The following is a 26,311-nucleotide window of genomic DNA, read 5'->3' as shown; positions in this document are numbered from 1 at the left end:
TGCTCTTCAAGAGAGGCGCCAGTTCAGGTTGCAGACTCAAAGCGCACCTTTACTATTAGAATGAACATGTAAACGCAAGCGTAGACTGAGCCTCTCAATGTTGGCATGGTCAAAATGCGCGAGCACTACTACGTTGACGCTTATTTGACCGATCTTCGAACTTTCATTGAAGGGCATAGCATGGGTACGTTTGTTTTTCGTGCACGTGGAAATCTAATATAAGTAATTTTAGCATGGCATTAGTTATATTTTTATGCTATAAAATAAGTTCGGCGTGGTGCAAAAGTAAGATGCTGGACTCGGAAGCGTAAATTCTCATCCCCTATCCGGAAGGGATTTTTTTTTACTTGCCCCTTTTTACTTTATCTTTACAATAATAAATTCATCCCTTCTGAAAGAGCTCTTCGTCATCGTCTTCACTAAATATAGATAAAAAAATAAAGAATGTCAGACTACAGACGTCATACAAAAGGGCGTCGAACCGCAGACGTCAAACAGCAGGAAGTCAGACTAAAAGACGCCCAAAAATGAAATTTCCATTTCTGTTTTTCCACTGGTTAGGCAAAGAGCAATGAATGCGTACGATCACGAACATGGGGCGCTATAACGTAAATCTATTGCACACTTTTCTATTCCAATTATGCCATCAGCCCTCCACGATTGGTCAAAAACTTTTTTGGACTACCCCCACTTCACCTGTCTGTCACGCGACGTCACGAAAACCGCGATAGCTCCCCATCTCATATGACGTCTACACACTGATTATGCATGATTTGACCGAAAAAATAAAAAAAAGATGTTATTTCTTATTCGATGCCTTTTCGCCATTAACCCTCGGCTATTGGTCAACAGTTTTCGGGGTGCACCTATTTCACCTGCCTGTAACGCGACGTCACAAAACCATAAAAGCTCACCGCGTCAAAGTGACGTGTACGCATTAAAGATGCATTATTATGCCGAACAAAACTGAATTTTCTTCTCAATAGCCGCAGGCTGCCCCGTTCCGAAAGGAATAAAAGATCACTGCCGCCGATCGCTGAGGCGCTGGGTACTCGCATCTGCCGCAGAGCATGGGTTTATTTGCGTATAATAGAACTTCTTGCGTGGCCGTGTAACGTTTTCGAGCACTTTCGGCACGTTTACGACCTCATTCTGCCAACTCTTCTTTGCTGAGGATCCGTTTTAGCGTCCTTCTTAAGCTTCCGTTGCATGCCGCCGTGATTTTCGACCAGGCACCGCAAGCTAAGTAAGGGAAAGCGGACCAATCGCAGACGCCGGCACCACCTTTTTCATCAAGTTATGAACATTACTGCCGTGGCTTGGCCCAATCGAATCCCTCTCCAATTGAGCGTGCTCCTCGCCTCTTGTCAGCCAATTAGATAAGACAAGGCACTCAGTGTAGGCAATGTTATTCGTTTTTTATGCAAACAAAAGTGACCTATGAACGAGGAGAGCGTTTGATTTGTATATTGAGACAACCCTGTGGGTAACCGCCATGTGCTTGCGTCGGTGGTTACTCAGATTTGACGCCAGGAGATCGGAATGAAAACATATAGCAACAGTTTTACGTTATAGGGCCCATGGTCTGTTCTTTCACGCTGATGCACACTCAAAACCATGTACAAATTTCCTATGAGAAAAAAAATTCCGGTAGTTGATTCGTTACATTAGAAAAAAAATTCGGCTTACTCAGGTCATTTTTCACGTCTTCCCCCCTTACACAAGCAATACAGCACGAATAAAGTCTGCTCACCAGCAGCAACTGCTTGCTTTCTTTTTGTTTCTCTCTTGGTGTTTCATCTTTGTCGTGTATACACTATCGAGCAATCGCGTTATTGATAGGGAAGCTGTATCCTGCAAGCATGCTACCATGGAAACAGTTTACTTATAATAGTGAGAAGAAACACTCGTCTCGCTGCCAATTGAAATAAAGTTGTGCACCTTAAAAAGAATCCTATGCAACTGCGCCGCACTTCATACGAATTCCCACATGCTGAATCGCAATTACAAAGTCCCAGGGGTGGGAAAATTAGCTGCGGTTGGGAAGCGGCAATTCGTAAAAGCTATTTTTTTGGTGTCGAGAGGTGCAGACGCTGTTGTCTGTGGTCGCCAGCGGGATGTCGGAGCCTGCGGTAGGGAGGTCTTGTTTAGTCTGGCTTTGTGTTTCGCATTGCGATGGCGCACGAGGTCACCCAATAGAAAATACAACAGACACATTTTGACTCTACTATCACGTCATTTCAGACTAAACGTAAACCGGTTGCAGAGCCTATTATTTCTGTTGGGACGAGCCACCCGAGTGGCTTCCAAGCTGGAAGAACAGACACTACACATGTGTAATTAGTAACGAACCTGAAGCCATGAAAATGTCTTCATGACAACTATAGATTGTAAATAAAGGTGCCCTTCTCTATACCGTGTACAGCTATGTTGCTTGAGTGCTAATCACATTAACGTCAACAGTCATCGTGAGGTGTTTTATATTGGTAGACTTTCACAGCAGTTAAATTGAGTTTGACATGTTAAAATGAAGGAGGACTTCTAAGCCGAGCTAGCAGCTAAAATTCGATACACAGCGAAGACGTTTGATATTCAATGCTGTCTTTCCTTGTATTCTGTAAGGCATTTTTTTTAATTTTTCAGTTCATGCATGAAAGAAGCGATGCGCATGCGGGAATGGTAATCAAAGCTGTCTCATCGCGATAACTTTTTTTTTGCCACGAGGCGAACGCTACCTATCTTTCCTGCGTCGCTGCTTTTCTGGTGAATAAGGCAATTACTTTTCACTTACGCTCTTGACATTAGTAATACGACAAGGAAGAAGCTCCAAACTCAAAGTCCTAATGTTCAAATCGAGACTCTGTGCCTTTTTCACAATAACAGAAGTTCTCCTTCATTGTGAATACCAATAGCACTTGTCATCCCTTTAGTACGCCAAATATTAAGAACAATGCTTCCCCCGTTTTCAAGTGGGTCCACTCTTTATCAAATAGAAAGGGTAGCCGGAGAGCAAAAAGGACAGAAAGTAAAGATAATGAAAGACGCCCCACAGGTGGCCCGTAGCACTGTTACAAAGTTCAAATTGATTTAACGCTACTTAGTTCGAATGAAGTTTTTGAACCCACTGCGCAAATTTCATTGACGCAGATGCGGCTACGGCTGAAGCAGTTTCACTGCAGTAGCAGCAGACGTCAGTTATAGTGGTCACGTGGTTCGCACTCGAGATGCCTCCATTCACGGGCTATAAAAGAGAGCGACTCCCTAGCTCCCATCACGCTTCGCAAGGAGACCATTGGCTTCTGAGAAGAATGGCTTCATGCAAGGTTCTACATTTGGCCGTCTTTGCTCTTGTACTGCAGGCCATGTAAGTACCATCGCCTCGAATCCCCAAACTGTATAGTGACAAGATGGGATGGACTTTCTGAGCTGCCTCAGCAGCGCTATCAGCCTGAACGTTATCCGTAGTGTAAACGTGCGCAGACAACCTCTCAAGCGCAATTTCGCGGTGCATATACATGAATTTGTGTGTACACAAGCAATATTTCATTTAATTTCATTTTATTACCTTAAAAGCCCCATAGGGCCACTACATAAGGTGTGGGCGTACATATATTTATCATACACCAGTTTAAGGATAACAGAGCACAAGTTTTAAATACAATACACGTGAAAATTAGGTACATAATTCCATCTTGTACACACATAGATAGCATATCCCGAACATTTTTTTTTTTAATTCTGAAAAATGGGCTGTTAGCTTTTGCATAAATGTAGGTGCACAAGCCGTAGGTGTGGTGCAAATGGTCGGTAGGTGCAAATGGTCTGTTCGTTTTTGCATGAATGTAGGTGCACAGGTTATGGCGGCACTTTGGTGGGGACCTGCCGTGGTTGCTCAGTGGCTATGGTGTTAGGCTGCTGAGCACGAGGTCGCGGGATCGAATCCCGGCCACGGCGGCCGCATTTCGATGGGGGCGAAATGCGAAAACACCCGCGTACTTAGATTTAGGTGCACGTTAAAGAACCCCAGGTGGTCGAAATTTCCGGAGTCCTCCGCTACGGCGTGCCTCATAATCAGAAAGTGGTTTTGGCACGTAAAACCCCATAATGTAATGAACTTTGGTGGGGCAGGTTGTTCCAATCTGTTGCTGCGCGAAGAAAGAATGAGCCTGAAAAAGTGATAGCATGATTGCGAGGGCGGCCAACTTGGTACGCGTGCCGAGTGCGATGTGATATACGGGCAGCGGGAATAATGTATGGTAGTTCATTAAGTGAAGTATGATAACGGTTATGAAAAAGAAAGGGAGTTGAGATGCGACGACGATTAGAGAGTGTGACCACACCGGATCCTTTTTTTCAATGACTACAAGCTGACATCATAGAAATACGTTGAATGGATGAACCTTATGGCACGGTTTTGCACCGATCCAAGTGCGTTTATTAGATATGCTTGATGAGGGCTCCATACGTCACATGCATATTCGAGTTTAGGTATGATTATGCTTTTGTAAGCTAGCAATTTAGGTTTGGGCGCTTGCTTTAGGTTTCGTTTTAAAGAACCAAGATATTTGTTAGAAGATGAGGTGACGTTAGATAATATGTGTGCTCTAAGTCAAGTCATTAGTAAGAGTAACACTAAGGTATTTGTAAGACTGCGCAGTTTCTACGTCTACGTTATTTATTGTGTATGGGTGAGCTAGTGGGTTAAGTCGGCGGGAGAATACGACTACTTTACACTCATTTGGGTTGAGTGTCATTGACCAGCAATCGCACCATTGTTCCAAGCGGTTAATATCCTCCTGAAGGGAGATTTGGTCTTACATGTTAGCAATTGTTTGGTAAATGACGCAGTCATCTTCGATCATGCGAATATTGCAGGATACATGCAGAGGTAAGTCGTGAATATATATTAAGAAGAGGAGAGGCCCGAGGAGAGATCCTTGTGGAACGCAAGACGTTACCGGTAGGGAAACAGATGGGCGGTTGTTAACAAGGGCAAACTGTGAGCGGTTACTAAAGAAAGCTTCAATCCATCGCAATATATCGGGGTGTACGTTCGCCAGAGATAGTCTTGGTAATAGTCGTTGATGTGGTACGTTATGGAATACTTTTCCGAATTCTAGGAATACCGCGTCTGTGTACTGGTTAGTATCTAGATTAGTCTGAAGATCATGAAGGAAAACTGCCAATTGCGTTTCGCCGGAAAATCCCTTCCGAAATTCGTGCTGAGAAAATTGAAAAAAGTTTCCTGGGTGTAAAAATTATATAATTTCTGTATAAATGACATGTTCCATGATGTTGCAAGGTATTCTCGTTAGTGAGATGGGGCAATAATTAAGTGGAGAATTCTTGGCACCTGAGTTTTAGATGGGAACAACCCTCCCCGCTTTCCAGTCACGTTGCATGATGCCACTTGAGAGTGACTGCGAGAGCAGCAAGCACAAATAAACAGCACTGATGTCTTTAGTATTGTTTAACACTTTTGAGTCTGTGTTATCTACTCCGGCTGAGGATCTTATTTTAGGATTTGTCAATTAGAGACAAAATACCATCGGCAAAGAAGGTTACTGAAGGCATGCCACTAGATGAGTTGTTAACTGTAGAGGGAAATGGGAAGCTAGGTTCATAGGAGAAGACTGACACAAAAGCTGTATTAAAAAGATTGCACAGATTTTGCACAAACTGACCCTAACGTTCCGGTGACCTTCGAAAAAAAAAAACGTGCTGCACCAGAGTGCTGCCCCAGAGCACCATCAATTTGCTGGCTAGTCCACAATGTGGGAAAAAGCTCCACAAGGCGCAGCGACCTCAGTCAGCTCAGTGCCAGTAGTAAACGTCCTATGGCTGCAGTCTGGATGAAATTGTACCCCCGGTGTTAGTTGAAAAGGAATCAGCAGGTGCACTATCAATACAGTAGGAACCATCCAGTCTGCCGAAAGGCATTTCTTTCTGACGAGGTCTTAAATTTCTGAAACGTTGTTTTAATCGAATCAAGTGCTGTATTTCCATTTCTCGTTCACGTATAAGGATTTCGAGAAACACATGATCCAAACATCCTCATGAAACCGCAGCGCCTCCTTATTTTTCTTTTTTAACAGCATTACCAGATGCGTATTGGATCGAAACTTCATTTCGCAAAGTGTGGAAAAGGAAAAAAAATATTATCGATATAAATAAAAGTATTGAAACACATAAATCACACACGCAGCAAAGAAAAGAAAAAAAGCGAGGCGGGGCAAAAACCTAAACGCCACAATGTACGTAAGCCAGCGTAGACTCGAAAGTGTAAATTACTTCTGCACTTTTTTATATATAGCTGTCGTGAAATTGACGTTACCCGCTGATAAGCATTTTACAGTCAGCTGTTGATAGATATATAGAACTGATGAAGGTGGGTATCGTAATCTTTGTGTATTTATATTTAAAGAAGTAATGAATATATCCCAAACATTACCGCACCTTCTTAAATAAAACGCAGCTCTTTCCTCATTGAGGCACATTACGTATGTTACATGCAGTCTTCTGGCCTTCTAGCTTAAGTTTAACACTTCTGCGATCACTTTATAAGCTACAGACGTTAATTACAATACTTTGGTATATATTAGAAGTTGGCGCACGCTAAATCTGCATTAGATATACTATTATAACGCGAATAAGGCACTTGCGTGGGAAAAATATACAATAAATAATTGTTTGTAATGCCACGTTCAGCACTATTCTTTCATTTAGTTTTTTAAAGCATCCATGAAGAGCAGCGCCCTTAAACTACTCTAAATACTAGTACATGACGTGGAGTATTCAAGGGTATATATAAAAGCAGGTTGGCTTTTTTCTCCAAAGTGATTTAAGCGCTTGACAGCACCGTTTTTTGCGCCTACTTTCTGGAGAAATGTATGGAAAGACACAGAACGCAGGCAGATAGGCCTTCTGATGGACTTGAAAAATATGCGGCAGAACTCTTGTCAGGACAATTGTCGACGATAACGTGTTAGCATTGAACAATATGGCAATACAACGTCTTGCTATTGTTGAAACGACTTATGTATGAAGCGCGTACTACAGCGGTGCCATCTCGGCGAAATCTAGCGCCGCCACCAGCGCGAAGCCTACATATGGCCTCCCAAATGCGTGGCAAGTTGATGCCAGAGAACGGTGAGAAGCGCGTATCACGGCAACCAAACTCCTCTCTCGCACTTTTTTTTTTCTAGGCATGCAGCGCCATCTAGTGGCACTGCGGAGAAATCCGAGCGTGGCCTGCGACACAAGCTTTCCATGCCGGTGTCTGCGAACGCTTAGAATTGTTTGCCTCGCTTACCGCACGCTCAGTGGCACTTAATCAGTGACCAAACTTCGCGAAAGGTGCATAGAAGACCGGCGCATATTCCGTTCATTCTTAGCGCAGCTCGCTAAAGCGTTGGCGTGAATCGTGTTCATCGAAAAGCACCCCATACCCACTGCATTCGCGGCGCACCCAGGTAATACGTCGGCTCACTGTCCTGGTGAAACCCTTCTGCTCAGCATAATTCTGCTCAGCATCAACGAAATTTAAAGGATCATATTGGTCATTGTAGAGCGGCGAATTCCCTTTGGCACATGCCTGGTTACCTGAGATCCCAAGATGTTCATTGAAAAGCGGCACGCCCCTACTGGCATACATCCAAGCACCCAAGTTGGTATCGAAGAGGCTCATTGGAGGCCAGTACAAACCGAGTGGCATATGCACAGTACACCACGTCGGCATCAAATAGCTGCATAGAATAGTGTTACCCACCCACTTCCACATGTACAGCGACGAATGTCCGCATGAAGAAAGTCCGTTGAAGCGCAGCACGTATATACGAGTTCACATTGCCTCATATTCTGTGACCCAAGCCTGTTCAATGGCAGGTGCCGAACCGTGTTCCCTAAGCACAGCTGCCCGTGGCATTACCCATTTCACCACGGACTACCCCATGACCCGAGTAGGCAGTACAACGGTTGGATGCACACATAGGTGCAAATAGATAGAAACATACAAACATAGCCTCAGGAAAGTGTGTGAAGTACCCTAAGAAAGCTAGCACAATAACAACATTTTAATGCGATTGTGGTAACATCACCGAGTACCGATATATCCATTTGTCCTCTACTTATCCCTCTTGCCAAATTATTTCACTAATTTGTTTATGTTGCAATGGGTAGATCATCGGCATGATGTGCTGATGAAACAGCATTCAAAATCCAACACCGAACCCCCGCATAATCGCCGGTATTTGCTGCTCTTCTATGACAAAAAAAAATCACAGTAGATATATCCGGTGCTGTATGAAACTGAACCAGAGTCATGTGTACTCAGTCTTTCTTGCGTTAATATATTTAGACTTCGCGGTGGGGAGAGCGTGGTAAGCATCGGCGAATTTGTACACAGTTGGGCATGTCCGCGATCGCTTAGGTGCCGCTGCAGAGCGAAGTTTCGCGTATTCACGTGCAGAATTAAATTCTCGACTTCTTTGACGCAGCTGGTGGGCATAACTAGGGTAATATTTGGCTCCTATGCGCGGTCCTAACATTATGACTACCCATTTTCTAAAAAGTAGACCTTCCGGCGTCATGAATTTCCAACATGTAAGATTCATTCCAAAGCACACCAGTCACACCAGCGCCAGCATGTTGCCATAGACTGTAAAAATGCATTGTGCAGCAACAACCGTTGATTAATAAAAGAGGGAAGCGAATTTTTTTGTCCCTGTCGTCGCTTCATTCCCACCGAAGGCTACCATCCACCGCAAGTGTGGCAATTTACTCTCTCTTTCTCTTTGTCCTTACGCTGCTGGTTGGCATCTTCAAAAAAGCGGGGAGAATGGCGTAGCACAAGAGGGAGCATAGATTCGGATTCCACTGCTGCTGCAAACATATCAGATAGCATGTGCGTAGACAGCTTAATAAAGGAATCCTTGCTTGCATGGACTGAAATCTACCTATTGTGCTGACGCCAGAGTGCCAACATACACTACATGGCGCTAGGTTTTGTTTTATCGCATTAAAGTGCGGAATCTCTTTGGGATTGGTTCTGGGTTCTCTTACGTCCGAGCTCTTAATAAATGATTTAGTAATACATATTCTTTAAAATGCGGCTTTCCGTACATGACTGCGTTCTCTTTCAATAAATTTCATGCGAACGATATGAGCGCTTATTATTGATGCACTGACCGAAATAGAGGACTGATGCTCGGCGTGGAAGATATCTCTGAATATCTGAGACACCAATGTGATGAGAGTAACACAAAAAACAAGAAAGTTCACATGCAGTTCTGCTAGCCAACCTTTGAGTGTTGTACATAAATGAGTACATGGGAGTCATTATGATGTGAGATTACGGTGTAATGAACACGAAACCTATGTGAAAGAAAAGATGTTCACGCTGTGACGTAACCTAAGATGAACTCTGGGTCATTGGACTAGGAGATAAACATTGGGCGTATAAATAATTTATTCGACCAGTGTTATAATACACAGCCTCTGTATGGGACTCTTGGAGAGCTACTAAAACAGCAAAATTAGAAAGCCTACAAAGGAAGTCAGTTCTGCTTATTTTAAGCGGTTAGAACTGGCAGATAGGGGCATCACAGCTTTCGCAAAACTGCTAAAACGCGGTAGCATGGCAAGAGGCTCAAACTATACTGCCAGTTGTATCTTGACATGTTACGCGTCCGACAAATCATGCTCGTGGAACTAGTAAGTATTCGTGCTGCACGTTCTTACCTTCCCGACAAAATCAGCGAGTACGCATGTTAAACAAACACCATCAGAAATAAATTCTTTCTACCGCGCTAACTCTAAATAGTATGTTCCATCTCCTGGGACAGTGACAGGAAAACATTCGATTTATCGTTAGCAGCAAATAGAAAAAAGCGACTGTGATTTCCCATTCTGGTGTCATTTTATATAATCGCTATTTACATTTCAATATAAGGCTGATGATGATGATTAGGCACCACAGAACTTTGCCAAATGCTGTTTCGTTACTTTATTTGATAATTACTGCATGTTCCACTGATTTTATTGTTCATTTCGGTGCTTTTGATTTAGTTATTTAATTTTCCTCACATTAGGTAGCGTGCATTCAAATCCCGTTACTTGATTTCATGCTTGGTATGTGTTGTATAACTAGTGTTTTTTTATTTTATATTCACAATGTGCATTCCTCAGAGTGTCCTTTTGACTGTCATGTATTTGATTTGTCATGTTTGGGTTGCGCACACATTGTCTTTGTTGTGTTAAGGGGGCGAAATACCAAAACACCCGCCTACTTAGATTTATGTGCATGTTACAGAACGCTAGGTGGTAGAAATTTCCGGAGTCCTCCACTACGTCATGCCTCATAATCAGGAAGTAGTTTTGGGACTTAAAACCCCATAATTTTTCTTTGTTTTGTAAATATTTTTTGTGTTGAAAAGTGTGTGTTACATTGTTGCAGCATTTGTTATCGTGAACCTATTCCTGCCTAGGGCCCTGAAGTACAGCCCGGTAGAAATTAATGCATAAATAAATAGTAAAACAAATATGTTTCAACTGTTTCATCTTGTGTGACCGCGTCCTACTTCCATATCCTAAAAATTGTAATAATTTTTCTTAGCATTCTGTGCTTCGGACAACCGGGAAACCTTCCACAATCCCGGGATGATTCTGATCTTCAAGAATGTCAATCGCAGGTAAGCTCTTGGGAGGGAATCGTTGCGTTGAGTGGTGCGAAGAGTGGTGCGAAGTGTGCTGTGGTTATTATTCACGCTCCATTCTTGAAGCACTAGTAGCGTTTAATTTAAACTTTAGCCTTTAGATATCATGGTAAAATCGCTAATGATAATGAAAATTGGGTGACGTGCATTCGGAATAACATCATTGCTCCCGACTTGATAGGTTAATAGGCGACAATTTGTTCAAATTTGCAACATTCCGACTTGGCTGTTACAAATGGCAGCACCAATGCAGCTTTAACATGATTGTTCATCTATATGAATCGTCCTTAGCGGTCACCGTCGGTAATATCCAGGGGCAGTAGTGACTGTGTTCCTTGCCAAGCATAGATCAATGATTGCGACTGGGGTGAATGCAGCATATGCGATAGCTTCTCTTAAAATTTTCGGTACATAAAGGTTAAAGTAAATAGTCGCTTGTCCGTGGTTCCACAATTCCCAGAAAGGTTCTCGCAGCGGCTTTCCATAAGCATTGCACTTTGTCAACGTGTTCCCAGTAGATCAAGTTGCACTAAGTCAAACCAACTCGGTGAAGAAAAATAGATCGAATGAGAATTGTATAACAGAAGCTAATAAATATTTGCTAATGGTTATTGCGAAGTTTTATTAAAAGCTTGTGGCACTTTACATCATTAAAACGGACTTTCGGGCGAGTTGGTAAGCCACTTTAAAGAGAACAGCGCGTATTTTGACAGGGACTAGGAGGGAGACACGACACGGACAAGCGCTGTCTTGCAACTGAAGTTTTTTGCTTGAAACGTGGGATGTATAGCAGCTCCAAACGACAAGAGAACCAAGAAAAAACATTCATAGATTCACAGACAGTCACTCATACATACCACACTGAACAACGGAGATAAATGTAATCAGCCTATCCCCCCCCCCTCTAAATATGACAGACGAAATCAATAAGGAGGGGCTACTGACGCATGTGTGTTTTGACCAGGCGATATGCGCTGCTTCGATGGTTTCACGCGTTGGTTGGTTACTATGTTTACATAAAACCTGTATTCAAGCGAACTCAGGGTGACAGGCCCTGCGGTCGCAATGTCTACAGTGGATTCCAAGATGCCCTTTTACAGTATTATGCACATTGTTGTTGTACTCTTTCAGGCGTTCATTAAGGCGTCTCTGACAGTGCGTCCCGGACGCAGAATGTGTAGGAAGAACAACGTATACAGGCATCATAATCGCATCATTAAATCGATTCTTCACGTGATATGTTACAGCGACGCGCGCAGCATGCATGAGTACCCTAAGCCGCAGGTTTCTTCCGCTTACCGTAACACGATGACCGCGGGAAAATAATGGGACGTTCAGACAACCGACTTCGATCCGTGTTTGCCCTTCATAACTAACCATCGCCCGTTGCAGTCAGAAATAAATAACAAAATCAGCTTTCGGGCGTTACCTCAAGTCACGATCATAGCACGTTTCTTTTTTTCTTTTTGACGGGATTAGGCCTAAAGAAAAGAAAGCCACCACCGAACGACGACAGAGCTTTAATTTCTACGTACTAGAATAGCACCCCAGCCACATTTAGCGTTATCAGTGCGTTGCTGAGGTGGAGTGGTCCGATATGGCGATACTTCACTGCACCAATTATTTACTTCCCTACCCTGGTGCGGTACATGATAACGGTAATATACGTAGTAGATCTCATGGCATAGTCATTTCGGTTCCGCTGATAGGTGGCACATTCATTTGCACCATGCATCACGTATCATCGTAACGTATCACGTATCGCGCGAAACGAAAACGCCGGAATACCTCAAAATTATAGGATGTCCTTTGACCCGCGGTTTATGAATATCCTCAGCCTTCTCGCATGTCACCTTTCTGCACTTGGTTAGTTGTATACAAATATTGCATAAATCTGTAAGACATCTTTCTTTCATGCTCATTGTTTCTACTGCTGCTGGAATGTGAAATGTCAATAGAGATGTAGAATATATCTTGGTCGCTTGAAATTCACGGCAACCGCCAAGTAGGTTCAAGTAGTCAAGTGGAAAATTGAGGGTGCTAGATAGTAAGTGTTTCACAATTCTTAAAGTAAGGCGGTAATGATCGAGAAATTATCCTAACCTGAAAGCAGAGCGGTGATTACCCTTGCAAAAGTGTGTATCTAAATCGAACTCACACATATAGTGTTTGCAAGTGTTCTTCAGAAGAAATAATAACAAATACAATTCCATTTACTTTTAAAGTAAATGAAACTGTGTTTTACTGATTTATAACGTGTTTTTAATGCGGACAGGTGCATCCTTTGCACTCAGTATACGCTCTCGGCTTTATCTTGTGACTGTGACACTGGCTCCGTGCCGTGCTCTATCTAACTAAGAACGACTAGCCCGGTAGAGATTCAGAACCACTATCTCTCTAAAGCAGCGTAGACTTCCCGTGCTATGTAGTGTTGTGCATTCCCTGAATCCTCCTGCATTATCAAGCAATTTTAATTTCCGGGAGAACGTGCTGTCTTAATTCGCAAGTTTCGCAGTAGCAAAACCATCCCTTCACTCTAAACGAGTGCCAAGAGATTTTGAAACTCCTAGTCTACGACAATGGCAAGACCGTGTGTTTGCCTTTATTATACTTGTGAACTAGGACTAAATGTTTACACGGAAACTTGGTTACTCTGGTCCCTTTTTATTAAATAATGTACTGTCGATCTTTTTTTTTTTTTTCAGTGTGGCTCATACAACAATTACACGTGCAGTGAACAAAACTGCACATGTATTTATGTTGAGAACGACGCGAATGGCACCTGCTACGACTTAAGTGATTACGATTATTCGGAAAGTGCCAGTGATACTGCCGCATAGACGTCAACCAAAGCGGAAGACCTGTCATGTGCTGTACCACAATTATACAGTTCAAATAAAGCTACGATTGTTGTATAACAGAAACACTCATTTCAGCATGCCGACTGCGCATGCGCACTCGTGCCGCAATCGTTCCATCATTCTCGGTGTGCATGTACGCCCGGTTACGTCCAACATTTACCTCTTTTGTATCACTGCTAAACATTATTGTTTCACAGTGGTTGACACCTTTTATTTTTAATCGATGTTCTGGGATTATGAATAGTTATCTAGGCTATGAGGCTAGAACAGTTGAAAAAGTTCAACACTTCATGGGACATTGGAAGTCTTACATTTGTTCACATACCCCATTCAGACATAAGGACGCCGCGACGTAATGTAATATGCTTTTGCATGTTCACGTCCAAATTCCTCTTCATTCTTTGCGACCCCCATACACCAATCGCTCTTAATTGCTCACTCACCTATTCGGCCGGCATCGTCATGTTAAACGCAGAAGTACGGAAGTCACTTGCGAGACACTTATATAACGACCACAGTGCCCCATGAGAGTGTTAACTCCCCGCCGATGAAATTCCAGTCCGAGACCCTGTCGCTTGTCAGTACAAGCTTTTACCTATGGCATAAAAAAAACGATAATACGATTCTGCAGAGAATAAATATGGTTTTGTACGCGCTCAAAGACGAGTAAAGAGAGGCATTAATATAAACAGCGTATCAAATCGGCGCCAACATACACACTTAGCACACATCGTCTAATTAAATATATTACTATTATATTATATCAAGATATAATGTTATAATATTATGGTATATACATATATAAATATATATAAGAAAAAAGCAATTCTGTGTCCGGGTAAATATTCACAGTGAAGTAGACGCGCGTATGAAGCGGTTTATTGACGTTTCGGCCGGGGTCCGGCCTTCATCAGAATACAATGCATGGTGTCCGTACAGTGAATATACATGTGCATATCAACCAGATGAAGATATGTTTACATGAAAAACGAATAAAATGGGCGAAGAAAAAGCATCTGAATCGTTCAAAGGACAGCTGATACGTGTACAAACTGATGGCGATTGCAAACTTATCATCTAAAATACAAAGCATAAAAACGCACCGAATTGAATTGCAAAAACCAATCGCCACGTGACAACAAAACGTCACCCAATATGTGCTATTTTACCAAGCAAACACAGCCACAGAAGAAGGGGAATAGTGACGTAAAAAAGGTACGTATTGACCTTGTACCGCTACCTTTGCTTGTGACGAATCCGCTCCTATCAATCCCTTTTCTACTATTGTTTCCCTCCGATACTCTAAACGTCTCTTGCTTATCTCGACTGCTGACTGAATGATGCTACCGCCAATATTATATCGAAGCGCTTCAGTGATGTGTACGTTGCCTACTGGTCGCACTTGGTGAATCTAATCGCATTTCATTAGGATCAGCTCAGTCGTGTGCAGAATTTTCCTGCAACCTGCACATGCCTCACCTTGTTGCGAATATCTGTTCCGGTATGCTTTTGTTTTTAAGAAGCCAGCTCGATTGAAATAGCAAGGTATTACCCCTTGCGTCATCTTTCAGATTTTCGCTTCGCATTTGTTTCTTATATTTCGTGTAAATCTGTATTGTCTTTTTGCCGTTGTTGTTGTTGTTCTGTATTTCCACAAATGGCTGTCTCTGTTTCTTTCACTTCGTTTCTGGTGATTACTCTTTTGTCTGTTTACACTTTCAATTATCCTGTATTTCGTTGACAAGTTTCTTGGCCTTTTTCTCCACTCCATTTCCGCGCTTTTTACGTGCTTTTCACGCTTTACTCGGTGCACTTATGCAGCCCATTTATTTTGATGCATGTTCCTGGTTCTTTCTCTCAAACTAGTTTTGCTCTTCGCGTCTATGGCTACTAAACAGGCGCAACCCATAACTTGCAATGCCTCATTTGTGGATTTACGTGGTCTGCTAACTGCAGCCGGCCTCCTGATATTTTTTTTTTCACTTTCAACTTCTACAAGATAACCAATTTAACCAAAATATTGCTCTTCGGAACGTTATTTCTTGCACCATTATTGGTTTCCAGAATAACGTTCCAGATACTCCCTCATATTTATTGTGACCCCAAAATGTCCTACGTTAAATGATTGCTGCATTCCTCTTGCCCTTTATTTTCAGATGATTTGGTGGGTGCTTAAGTGTTTCCTTAGTTTTTGTATGCACTGAGGTGTTTGCATTAGTTGGCTATTGGTATGACTTGCTGTTGAACATACACAATGTAATTACTCGTCGCTTCAATAAAGGACAGAATTCTCGATTTCTATGTGCTAAATGTAAGGCCAAGATTTCTCGCCGCCTTGCCACACATATTCGCAATTGTCTGTAAATCTCTTGCATTGCCCACTAGTAGTACTGTGTCGGCCACATGCATCAGTCTGGAAACCGTCTGTTGCATCATTTGTGCATCAAACCCAACCCATAGTATGGATGGATGTTATGAGCGCCCAATTTCGAAATGGGCGGTGGGTTGCGCCCCCATGCTCTTACTATTATACTACCTAATGTCGTACCTAGGTTTAAAAATAAGAAAAGGAAGAATAAACCCACGAAGAATTCTCATTGCCAAATCTTCTGACCCACTAATGTGAACTTTGTTTTGTACGTCTCCATTTTCTGTCGATTCCCTACTTTTCTACGACCAATCTTCCAATCGCCTCTTACTAATTTCTATTGCGGACATGATTACTTACTCTCGCTGAACCCAAGGGCTTTAAGGAAGCCAATGATGCCTAAATCGACCACAGGGAAGATATTTTCACATTCTAATAAAACATGCTCCATCGTTTCTCTAGCTTTACCGCTGCAAGCACCTGCTTCTTCTTCCTTCTTATATCTCCCTTTATAGGTGCGTGCTCTAAGACATCCTGATTTCGCTTCAAAGAGTAGCGAGCTTCCCTTTGAGTTATCGACAATTGTTTCTTTCCCGATTTCCTTTTTTCCTCTCAAGTAGTTACTTGTGGCAGGTATTTTTTTTCCATTGCCGCCATTCATGAGATTATTTCAGCCTCTCTGAATTTCCGCTTGACGTTCTTTGTTGTTGTGTTGCCCACCCTACATACTTGCTCGTAAGCTTCCTACTTCTGTTCCTCCATTGTGAATCAATGCTTTTCCTGTACAGATACCTCAACACTCTCCCAGCCCATTAACTTTCTTCCATATTCCTCATTCGTTCTCCATAATGAATTTTACTGTGAGCTTCCCTCACCTCAATACTAGACCCACCCATATCACCCTGCACAGCTTCATTTCTACTTTTCCCTTGAGCACCCAATGCCAGGCGTCCCACTGAACTTTGCTTGCCATCGAGTCCTTATTGCACCCTTGATTTCAAGCAAACAACCGCGTTGCCAAAAATAAGTACTGAAATCATTACACCTTTCCACATACCCCCAAGCACCTCAAACCTAGTGTATTCCCATAGCGCTCTATGCTTCATTATGGCCGCATTTCTCTTCCACTTTACTATTCTTGTGCTTTCCTCTCTTTCCATATATCAATTGCCTTCGTTTATGCATATCAAAAAGTATCCATATTCTTTTACCCGAGGTATTTCGTGGCCCTGTATTGCTACTGTCTGTTAACTGTTTTTATTGAATGCTATAACACCTGATTTTCTCACGCTAAGTTTCAGACCTAAATTCTCGCCCTCCTCTCCACAGATATTAGCCAGATGTTGCAAATCACTTTGCTTGATAGCTAGCAATACAATCTCGTCTGCATAAAAAAACCTGGAAGCTGCTGTTCTACTAGCGTACCCACCTGTTTGTGCAAGAGATAAAAGCCGATATTATTTACTTGTAGTGCCCTCTCCATCCTCATCATGTACGTGATAATCAGCAGTGGGGATAAAGGGCACCCCTCCCTCAGTCCCTTGTTGATATCAACTTTCTCGTCGCTGCTCATCCTTTCCCATTCAACGCAAACAGTATTTTCTAGATAAATCTCTCTCAACAGCTATAGACAATCGTTGCCTAAGCCTTCCCCTTCCAGAATTTTCCAGAAAATTCTGTGGTCTACGTTGTCATACGCTCCTGTAATGTCTAAAAAGGCCACATATAACTGACTACTTTCTACTCTTTATATTTCAATGCACTAAGCAAGAACAAATAAGTTATCATCCAAACCCCTACCTATTCTGAAGCCATTCTGAAGTTCTCCCAATATGACATTATTCTCCGCCCATGCTTGCAGCTTTAATTTGATTGCCTGCCTTTATAACCTGGATATTACCCATGTAATGGTCAGCGGTCTCTACGAGTGAATTCTATCTTTCTTTCCCTTGCCTTTATAAATTAAATTCATTCTACTTTGTTACCAACTGACCGGTATTCTTCTATCTTCTAAAGCTTTTTCGACTGCTTTCACCAGAGCTTTAGATCGTAGTTATTTTTTTTTTGCGTTTACAGGTGTGAGAGGCAGGTGGCTCGGCAGTGATAGATACACAGTACATACGATGAGAATGAAGCCAGGTGACTGATATCCGCGAGTTGTCAAACACTTATTGACAAGCCTGCCAATGACAACACATCGACTGCTGTTTACCTAGACGCCAGGCAGTCGGTAATTGAACAAATTCATCCTAAGCAGTACGCCGCTGCAGAAACGGCTGTCTTTATATTTGCGTTATTTGCATACAAAATAATGCCTCCGATCGTGATCTAAAGGAAATTTAGCCTTTACACGTCGCGCATTCCCAGCAAAGCTAATATCTCACCCTTTCGCCTTCGTTTATGCCCAGCGCACAAGCTGTTTCCATATCGCATGTTTGCCGCAACTGCAATTGTGATTAGGATGACAATGAAGCCAGGTGACAGATAACCGCGAGTTGTCAAACACTTATTGACAAGCCTGCCAATGACACCACGTCGACTGTTGTTTTGCATAGACGCCAGGCAGTCGGTAATTGAGCGAAGTCGTCCTAAGCAATTCTGAAAAAAAAGATGGCTTTGTCTCTAAGTATATTGCAGAAAATGAACTCGAAGGGCATAGATGTTGCAATTATATGTCTGCGCACGGCACAGACGTCAGTGGTAACGTCAAAATAATTTCGTAGGAGGGACATTTTAGATATGTCCCGCATATGCACACTTTCGCGCCAGGAGCCCGACGTGATTGAATGTTCCAATAAATATCGCAGTACCGCCCGAAATGCGAAGCACCGATTGCGATAGCAAATTAGTAGATATCTGTACGAACTAAGGATTGTAGTTTAATCAGCCGTATATTTTGGTAAGCATTCGCGTACTAACTAAATTAACAATGATAGTGTGTGTAAGCGTGACGCAGCAGGTTTTACGGTTGGTTGACGTTTCTGATGAAAAACAACAAGGGGGTATAGGCAACGCCATGTGGACAACAGCGCAGCCCAGAGAGCAGCAGGAGGCAAGGAGCACCCATAAGAGTTGGCACTTACGCTGCCGTCAGGCTCCCAGGTCAGTCATCGCCAGGCAAGTGTGTCACTGCACGCATGAGGTTCTGGAAACTCTTGGCTAGAAGCATCTTTCGAAACTTGAAACTAATAAAAAGGCACTAATCACATTACTTTGTCGCAGGCGAGAACGCAGAATTGACTATGAGCACACACTGCACGCGGCATGCTTTAGTGGAACATACACGACGCGTTCTGGTGGAGTACTGGCTCATAAACGCTGGATAAAAACAACAACTAAGCAGCAGATCCAACGCGTTGGAATTTATACACAGTGAATCTACTTGTGAGTCCATAAACCGCCGAAGAACAAGTACACGCATACATGCGAAAACAAAAACACAAGCGCAGGCGCACACAAATTAAATTATACCAAGCCTTTTGTTAATCGCAGCCACTGACTACTAGTGAGTACGATGGACGCATTGTACGCATCATGGTTTCAGAGGCAGCATGTGCACGCGTATGTAGCGCAATTCGAACTCATTCTATCCGAAAGAAGGGTTTACTTCCTCAATATCGTTAAGGCTCGGTCGCGTGAAGTCGAGCTTGCTTTTCGTACGTTTTAGTTCCCCTAAACGGCTGGCGTCGCCCCTGCCGTGGATGATAATGATGATGATGATTTCTTGGCGTCTCCTTGGAAATGGGGTGGTGATAAATGGCCATCTAGCGTCCTTGATTTATTCAGGTGCGCTATTCGCGACTCCAAATAAAGGTTCGCCTCCTAGCGGCCGCGCCGAACACCCGCCGATCTAGGTTCAACCACAGGTTTACATATATACATCATGCGCTGCCATGCTGACTCGTAGTGCTTAAATTTTTGTGATGCCGCCCTGCACAAGCCTGAGATCAAAAGGGATGTCGAAAGAGGTATGCTGTGCCCCACTATAGGCATGTTGTCCTGGTGGAAAGGCAGCAGTTCATCTTCAAATGCTTGCCCGAAAGCAGCAGATGACGCTTAATGGGGAAGGATATGGATAAGAAACTTGCCCGCTGGGAAATAGGCGATCATAGTATGGTTTTTTGCTGGAAACCCTTCAGTCGGGACGACTTCTTTATAAACGGCGGGTTGACCATTGCGTCGTTTTTGTATGTTATGTCTCTGCCGTTTCAAATAGCGGAGCGTACTTTGTTTTGGCAGGAGATTTAATAAATTAGTGTTGTATGCTTAAGCTTCGTTAAGTTTGGTTGGTTTAGTTTGTTGCCCCAGCATCAGGGCTACTAATGCTGGAATAGCAGGAACGATAACTATAGCTCGGAAGGTCTCTCGTTGGTCATGACACTGTTATGCCGCGTGGCGATATATTTTTCATACTATGCTTTACTTTATTGGTGTAAGCGTCTGACGCTTTTTTCTCATTCAGCGCGTTGTGTTGTCAATAGGCTCTCAAGAACTTTACAAACAACTGCAAATAGCGCTGGTTCTAGACGCAGAGCAACTGGCCCGCAACGCCACTAGTCCGTTTCCGACACTCTGCACACAGCCAAATTATATTACAACTGGTTTGTTGTAACGCATCCGTTTGCTATAAAAAGACATGTACACTCCGACTCACGAATGGAACTCTTATCCGTTTTACAGCGTAAGCTTTAATAGCCTCATTCCAACAGCCCTTTCGAGTGGCGATGGTGTCTGCCGCCTCCCCCGGCGGTGTCCATTGTCCATAGCAGTTCTCGCCGGAAATTAAAAAAAGACCCTGTTCCCACACGGGCCCGCTGCCTGGGAGTCAGCTACCGCACCATTGAGTCACGCGAGCGTTCTTTTTTTCTCTTTATTGCCTGAAATTATCAGTAGTGTCACTCGAAAATTGTTGGATCGCATTTGGACACGCAGAAGAAACAAATGCACACATGCTACGCAGTCCAATTAAAGTGCGAAATTCGAGGAAATAAATACAAGTGTTCGGACACGAAATCCATTCAGCAACGGGATCAAAAGGTTGTAACCACACTACATACTTGAGCAACTCCTTCTCGAACAACAGACCTTGTGGAGCAAGGCGCCCCAGCATGTCTGTCGATCATCCAGCTTCTCCATAATGAATAAAGTGCTACTAACACATACAAATCATATGGTGTATTACTGGATGTCTTCTTGAAAGGAAGGAACATGGTGCCACAAGATGTTAGAGGGAGGTCTTTTTTGATAGTCGTTTGTAAAATGTCCCAAATATGATATGCGTCACGACAAAGAAAAAAGCAATGACTTATTATCTATAGCGATTCCAAAGCAGCAATTAAGAGCTTTGACAAAGGCTATGTAGCTGGGACTGCGGCTAAAATTATCGACAAGGTCGAAATTATCAAAACTGAAATCCGATGGTTTCCTGCACATATGGGACAAGTGGACGAGACTCGGCCCAACCTCAACGAGGTTACGAACGACCTGGCACGAGGACTTGCTTGCCGTGCCGGTCAGAGCCGAACCGAGGCCCACTACCATTCCGGGGAGCATAAAGATAAGTTACTAACTTACAACGACATCACTAAATATTACTACTTGGGCCGTAGGCAATTCCCTCTGCCACACGTAAAATTGAACAGGGCTCAGGCAGTCACGCTACGTTTACTGCAAACCGGGACGTACCCCACTCCGTATTTCATAAATAAAATTCACCCCGAAAGAGAAATTAGGAAAGAATGTAACGTGTGCGATGGCATCATTGACATCAGACACATGCTGGCGGGCTGTCCCGCGACTCTCGCCGACCCCGAAGAAAAATGGCTTTACTGGTACAAGTTGTTAACAAGCTCTTCATATAAAGATCAGCTACGGGCTGTCCAGAGGGTCCACGATGACGCCATAAGGCTCGGCCTGGCGGTGCCGACGTGGACGCGGCCCGCCTCGGTCTGAAGAGACCGGGCTTCAGGACACTAATAAAGTTTTGTGAATGAATGAATGAATTGTCTCGGGTTGATCGGAAATTCTACAGTTCGTGTTCCCGGCTACATATAGTCCTGTTTCCTGAAAGCATGTTTTAGCCGGCAGGGCGGAAGTATGCAGCCTAAAAAAGATATTCACGGTGCTGGCGTAATACAGATTCTACGGACACGTCAAACAACATCTTGACCAAATAGATACCGATACGGCTTTCGCTCATAGCTTCAGGAAAAAGGCAACGTTCGATCAACGCTAAAGAGATTTCTGGAGCGCTTGCTAGCATACAGCGGAAAAATGCCCCATAAACTCGTCCTGGCGCGCGAGGAGTCAGGCTATGTGACATACGCAATACGTTGCGTCCATACGTGCACATTTTGTATTGCACTTACATATTATTACATCATGTTGAAAGCCATGTGGCAAATGCAGATGTAGCCATATATGGCAGTTGCAGAGTTTCTCAGGAAGAAAAAGGAGATTAAGGAGATGTACACAAGAATACTAGCGAAAATATACATTATGAACCTGATTGAATCAAGCTGGCTATGTGACTGTGTCACATAGCCAGCTGTTTCGTTTCAAAGGGGATTACAATAAATCATAATCACCGTTAGCATCGTATCGTGCCACTTGCCTTGCAACGTGAGATCCGCGCCGCGTAGCATTTATTCGTGCGCCCTTTTCATTGCAGTTGCATATTACTACACCAGGTGGTACACCATGTAGCAGCAACAACACTAGAGCAGTATACGTCGCGGTGAAAGGTAGAGAAGTCTTGAAGAAGGAAAAGAAAATTACGGTGATGTATAAACATTGAAAAACAAAAATGAGAAACACGTGCGACATACCTCATTAAGTCGTTGAAACCCTTGAAATCGACTAAAATAAGGTCATTGGCAGCATGAACGCTTCCGGCTTCGATGAAACACCTCGATTCTACGCCACAAACGAGAAATTTGGGCACAGCAACAAGCACAAGGGCCACCGTCACGATGCCGTGAATCTGAATGTACTATCCATCTTTATTTAATTGGGCAGTATTGCCAGCACGAGTAACATGTTCTGGAGTTATCAATGCATGTTTTTCATTCTAGCGTTTCTGTATACATCTTCTTAATCTTTTTTTTATTTTTCCTTATATCTCCTCATTCTACGTTGTACTGCTAACGGATGCGTTTAACGGATACGGTCGTGTCAATCTTTATTCTGCATTTGTACCAGCAATACTCTAAGCGTCGCTTCCTTATCTCGGCGAAACCCGGCGAGGTCCGCAAAATTTTTTTCAGCTTGGTTAAGAGAACTCAGATTGCACCAACTACAACCGCGTGTCCTCAGCGGTGGGTAAATTTCAGAGCGTTCGCATCGTATGCGGGGGCCCTGGGTTCGAGTACCGGTGCCGCCTTAAACGCACCGGTTATTTATAATGGGTAGAAACGTACCTCGACCTGACACTCATCTTTTTTTTTTTTTAATGTGTTCTCATCACAAAAGGAGGAGCTATATATACTTCTGAAGGTTTCTGGGCGGCCCTTCCCCCGTCGCAGCTTTGGTAATATAGTCGAATATCTGCATCTGTTATAGAAGCCAGGCAATTGCTGCCACCGGGTACCTACAGTCAATATGTACAACGGCCTCCGGCTCAGTTCTCGGCAACTCGGAACTCCCTTATAAGAGAGTTCCAGACGCTTAGAAGGACTCTCGCCTTATAACAACGTGGCGAAACGCAACCGCCAGACATATTTATAGCGTTAATTGTTTGGTGTTGTGTTTGCCTTCGATCTCACATGGCAATCACAGCTGCCTTGCGAACCTCTTGCAAGCAACAAACCCCTCAAAAGCCGGACGATGGGCCGAGTCTCTGTTTGTACTCGTTTTAAAATCCTTGGGCGTCCAGTGGTGGCGATCAAACCAGGCACATCCCGGAGCCGAGCTGGGCGTCCTACTCACTACATAAGGACTGCGTTGAAGTGTATGTCTATCACCCACAACTAACGCACGTCATAGCTTTAACCAACAAAGCTGTTAATTGGGTGGATTGGCGTCCAAAGTAACAACGCAACTTTCGATTTCGTGTCCTAGGCATACGCTGATAGTATTTCACCCGTTAATGTGGCACCACCGCTTGTTGAATGCGCTCTTTACAGCGTCATCTGTACAATTCGTTTTAATCGACGTGTAATGCAACTTCTGCACTGGCGGGGTGGTTAGTACATGCCGAATTCGGTTAGGTAACGTGTCTATGGTGGAATTTCAAATGTTATTGCATGCGTTCTTTTACCTAAGACATGGGGAGAAAACGTTATTGCACATAAATATCATTCATTAGATTGAGGCAAAAGCGTCAACTGCTGTATGTAGAAGTGGTTTCTGTAGGTGGCTTTTAAGTAGCTGATCATTCTACACATAAGGCCCTATCTTGTAAGGGCATGTGAAAGTCACACTTGCGGTAAACATTATGAATATATTGTACAGTCGCTCGACATCAGATCAAATCGCATACTGTGAGTGCCAAGCGACAGACCTCTAGAAAATTTAACCATCAGTTTCTTTTTTAGAATTGTATAGTGACTAGCTGCAATGGACTTTGTGAGCAGTCTCACTAACGCGGTCAGCCTGAACGTTATCCGTAGTGTCCCCGGGAGCAGGCAACCTCTCAAGCGCAATTTTGCAGCCTATATACATGCCTTGGTGCATAAACAGTTGATATTTTGCACAAACTGGCCGTAACCTGCCGGTGACGTTCGAAAAGATGTGCTGCGCCGGAGGGTGACTCCAGAGAAGCATCAATTTGCTGGCTGTTCGACAATGTAGGCAAAAGCTGCACAAGGCCCAGCAACTCAGTCACTTGAGCGGCGGTAGTAAGGGTCGTATGGCTATGCCTGGCCGAAATTGGTGCTTTAGTAGATGGTAACGCCTGTTCTAGTCGAAGAGGAATCAGGCGCATTATGAATACATCATGCAACAGCTAGTCTTCCAAAAAGCACTCCTTTCAAACGAGGTCTGACGTTTCTGAAAAGTTGTTTTAATCGAATGAAGTGTTTCATTTCCATTTTCTGTTTACGTATAGATGATTTGAAGAGGATATATGATCCAAACATCTTCACGAAATCGCAGCCTCCAATTTTTTCTCTCTTTGTCTTCAGCTGCAATAGCAGATGCGTATTGCATCAACACTTGATTACGAAAAATGTAAAAGGGAAGGAATAATAATATTGATATAAATAATAGTGTGGAAACATTTAAATGATGCACGCACCAAAGAAAAGAAAGATAACTTCTAAAATAACTAACTAAAATAGCAGAAACACAAAGGCCACAATCTGCACAAGAGAGCAACTAAACAATGTACGCAAGCCACCGTAGACGCAAAAGATATCGATTACTTGTGCACTTTTTTTCGGTTCAATCGACGTGCAATGCAACTTCTGCACTGGTGGGGTGGGTGGATTTCATTTCAATTCCTTGTTTACATATAGACGATTTGAAGAAAATATATAATCCAAACATCTTCATGAAAGCGCAGCCTCCAATTTTTTTTCTTTGTCTTCAGCCGCAATAGCAGCCATGCACAGCGAAGCTGTGCATGGCTAGGATTTGGCGGATATTGAAGATAGTGCAATGCCGGGTCAACCCACGGTGGAGGTGAACTGGCGTTAAGCACTCCGCATACGTGGGCCAACCTTGAAGATAGTGCAATACCGGGTTTATCCGCAGAGGAGGTGCAGTTGGCTACTAAGGGACCATCATACACAGCTTCGCTTGTCATCTTTCTCCACATAATGGAAGGGTACTAAGTTTCTTATAGCTATCGCGAAATTTACTGTACGTGCTATCCCTGATGATCGAAACGAATCATGGTCTCATGTCATGAATGATATGAGACTAAGGTTTACGGCCTTGGAGAAGAAGACAAACAGGATTGACACTCTAGAACAAACAATATATGAACTCCAGTCGAAAATAACTGATTTAGAAGACAGGAGCCGCCGCTCAAACCTTATTGTTTTTGGAGTAAAAGAGGAACCCGGGGAATCTGAGGCTGACTTGAAAAAGAAGGTTCTAACTGAAGTTTTTGCAGAACCCGCCGTGGTTGCTCAGTGGCTATGGTGTTGGGCTGCTGAGCACGAGGTCGCGGGATCGAATCCCGGTCACGGCGGCCGCATTTCGATGGGGGCGAAATGCGAAAACACCCGTGTACTTAGATTTAGGTGCACGTTAAAGAACCCCAGGTGGTCGAAATTTCCGGAGTCCTCCACTACGGCGTGCCTCATAATCAGAAAGTGGTTTTGGCACGGAAAACCCCATAATTTAATTTTTTTTAAGTTTTTGCAGAAAAGCTTAATGAATTTTGCAGTTCTGTGGGCAGAATACACAGGCTGGGCACAAAGGCA

The 26,311-nt window shown here is 43.4% G+C and overlaps 1 long non-coding RNA gene across 1 annotated transcript; it reads left to right on the top strand.

Annotated features, from left to right (window-relative positions):
- The first annotated feature begins 3,167 nt into the window (after positions 1–3,167).
- Positions 3,168–13,689, top strand: LOC126544286 (uncharacterized). Its single transcript, XR_007602119.3, has 3 exons — positions 3,168–3,364; positions 10,613–10,688; positions 13,418–13,689. It is a non-coding gene; the product is annotated as an uncharacterized lncRNA (long non-coding RNA).
- Positions 13,690–26,311: the final 12,622 nt, after the last annotated feature.

This window comes from Dermacentor andersoni, chromosome 3 (genome assembly GCF_023375885.2).
Source record: "Dermacentor andersoni chromosome 3, qqDerAnde1_hic_scaffold, whole genome shotgun sequence".
Lineage (NCBI taxonomy): Eukaryota > Metazoa > Arthropoda > Arachnida > Ixodida > Ixodidae > Dermacentor > Dermacentor andersoni.
The sequence above is the reverse complement of the archived record's forward strand: the minus strand, read 5'-3'. Positions and strand labels throughout refer to the sequence as shown.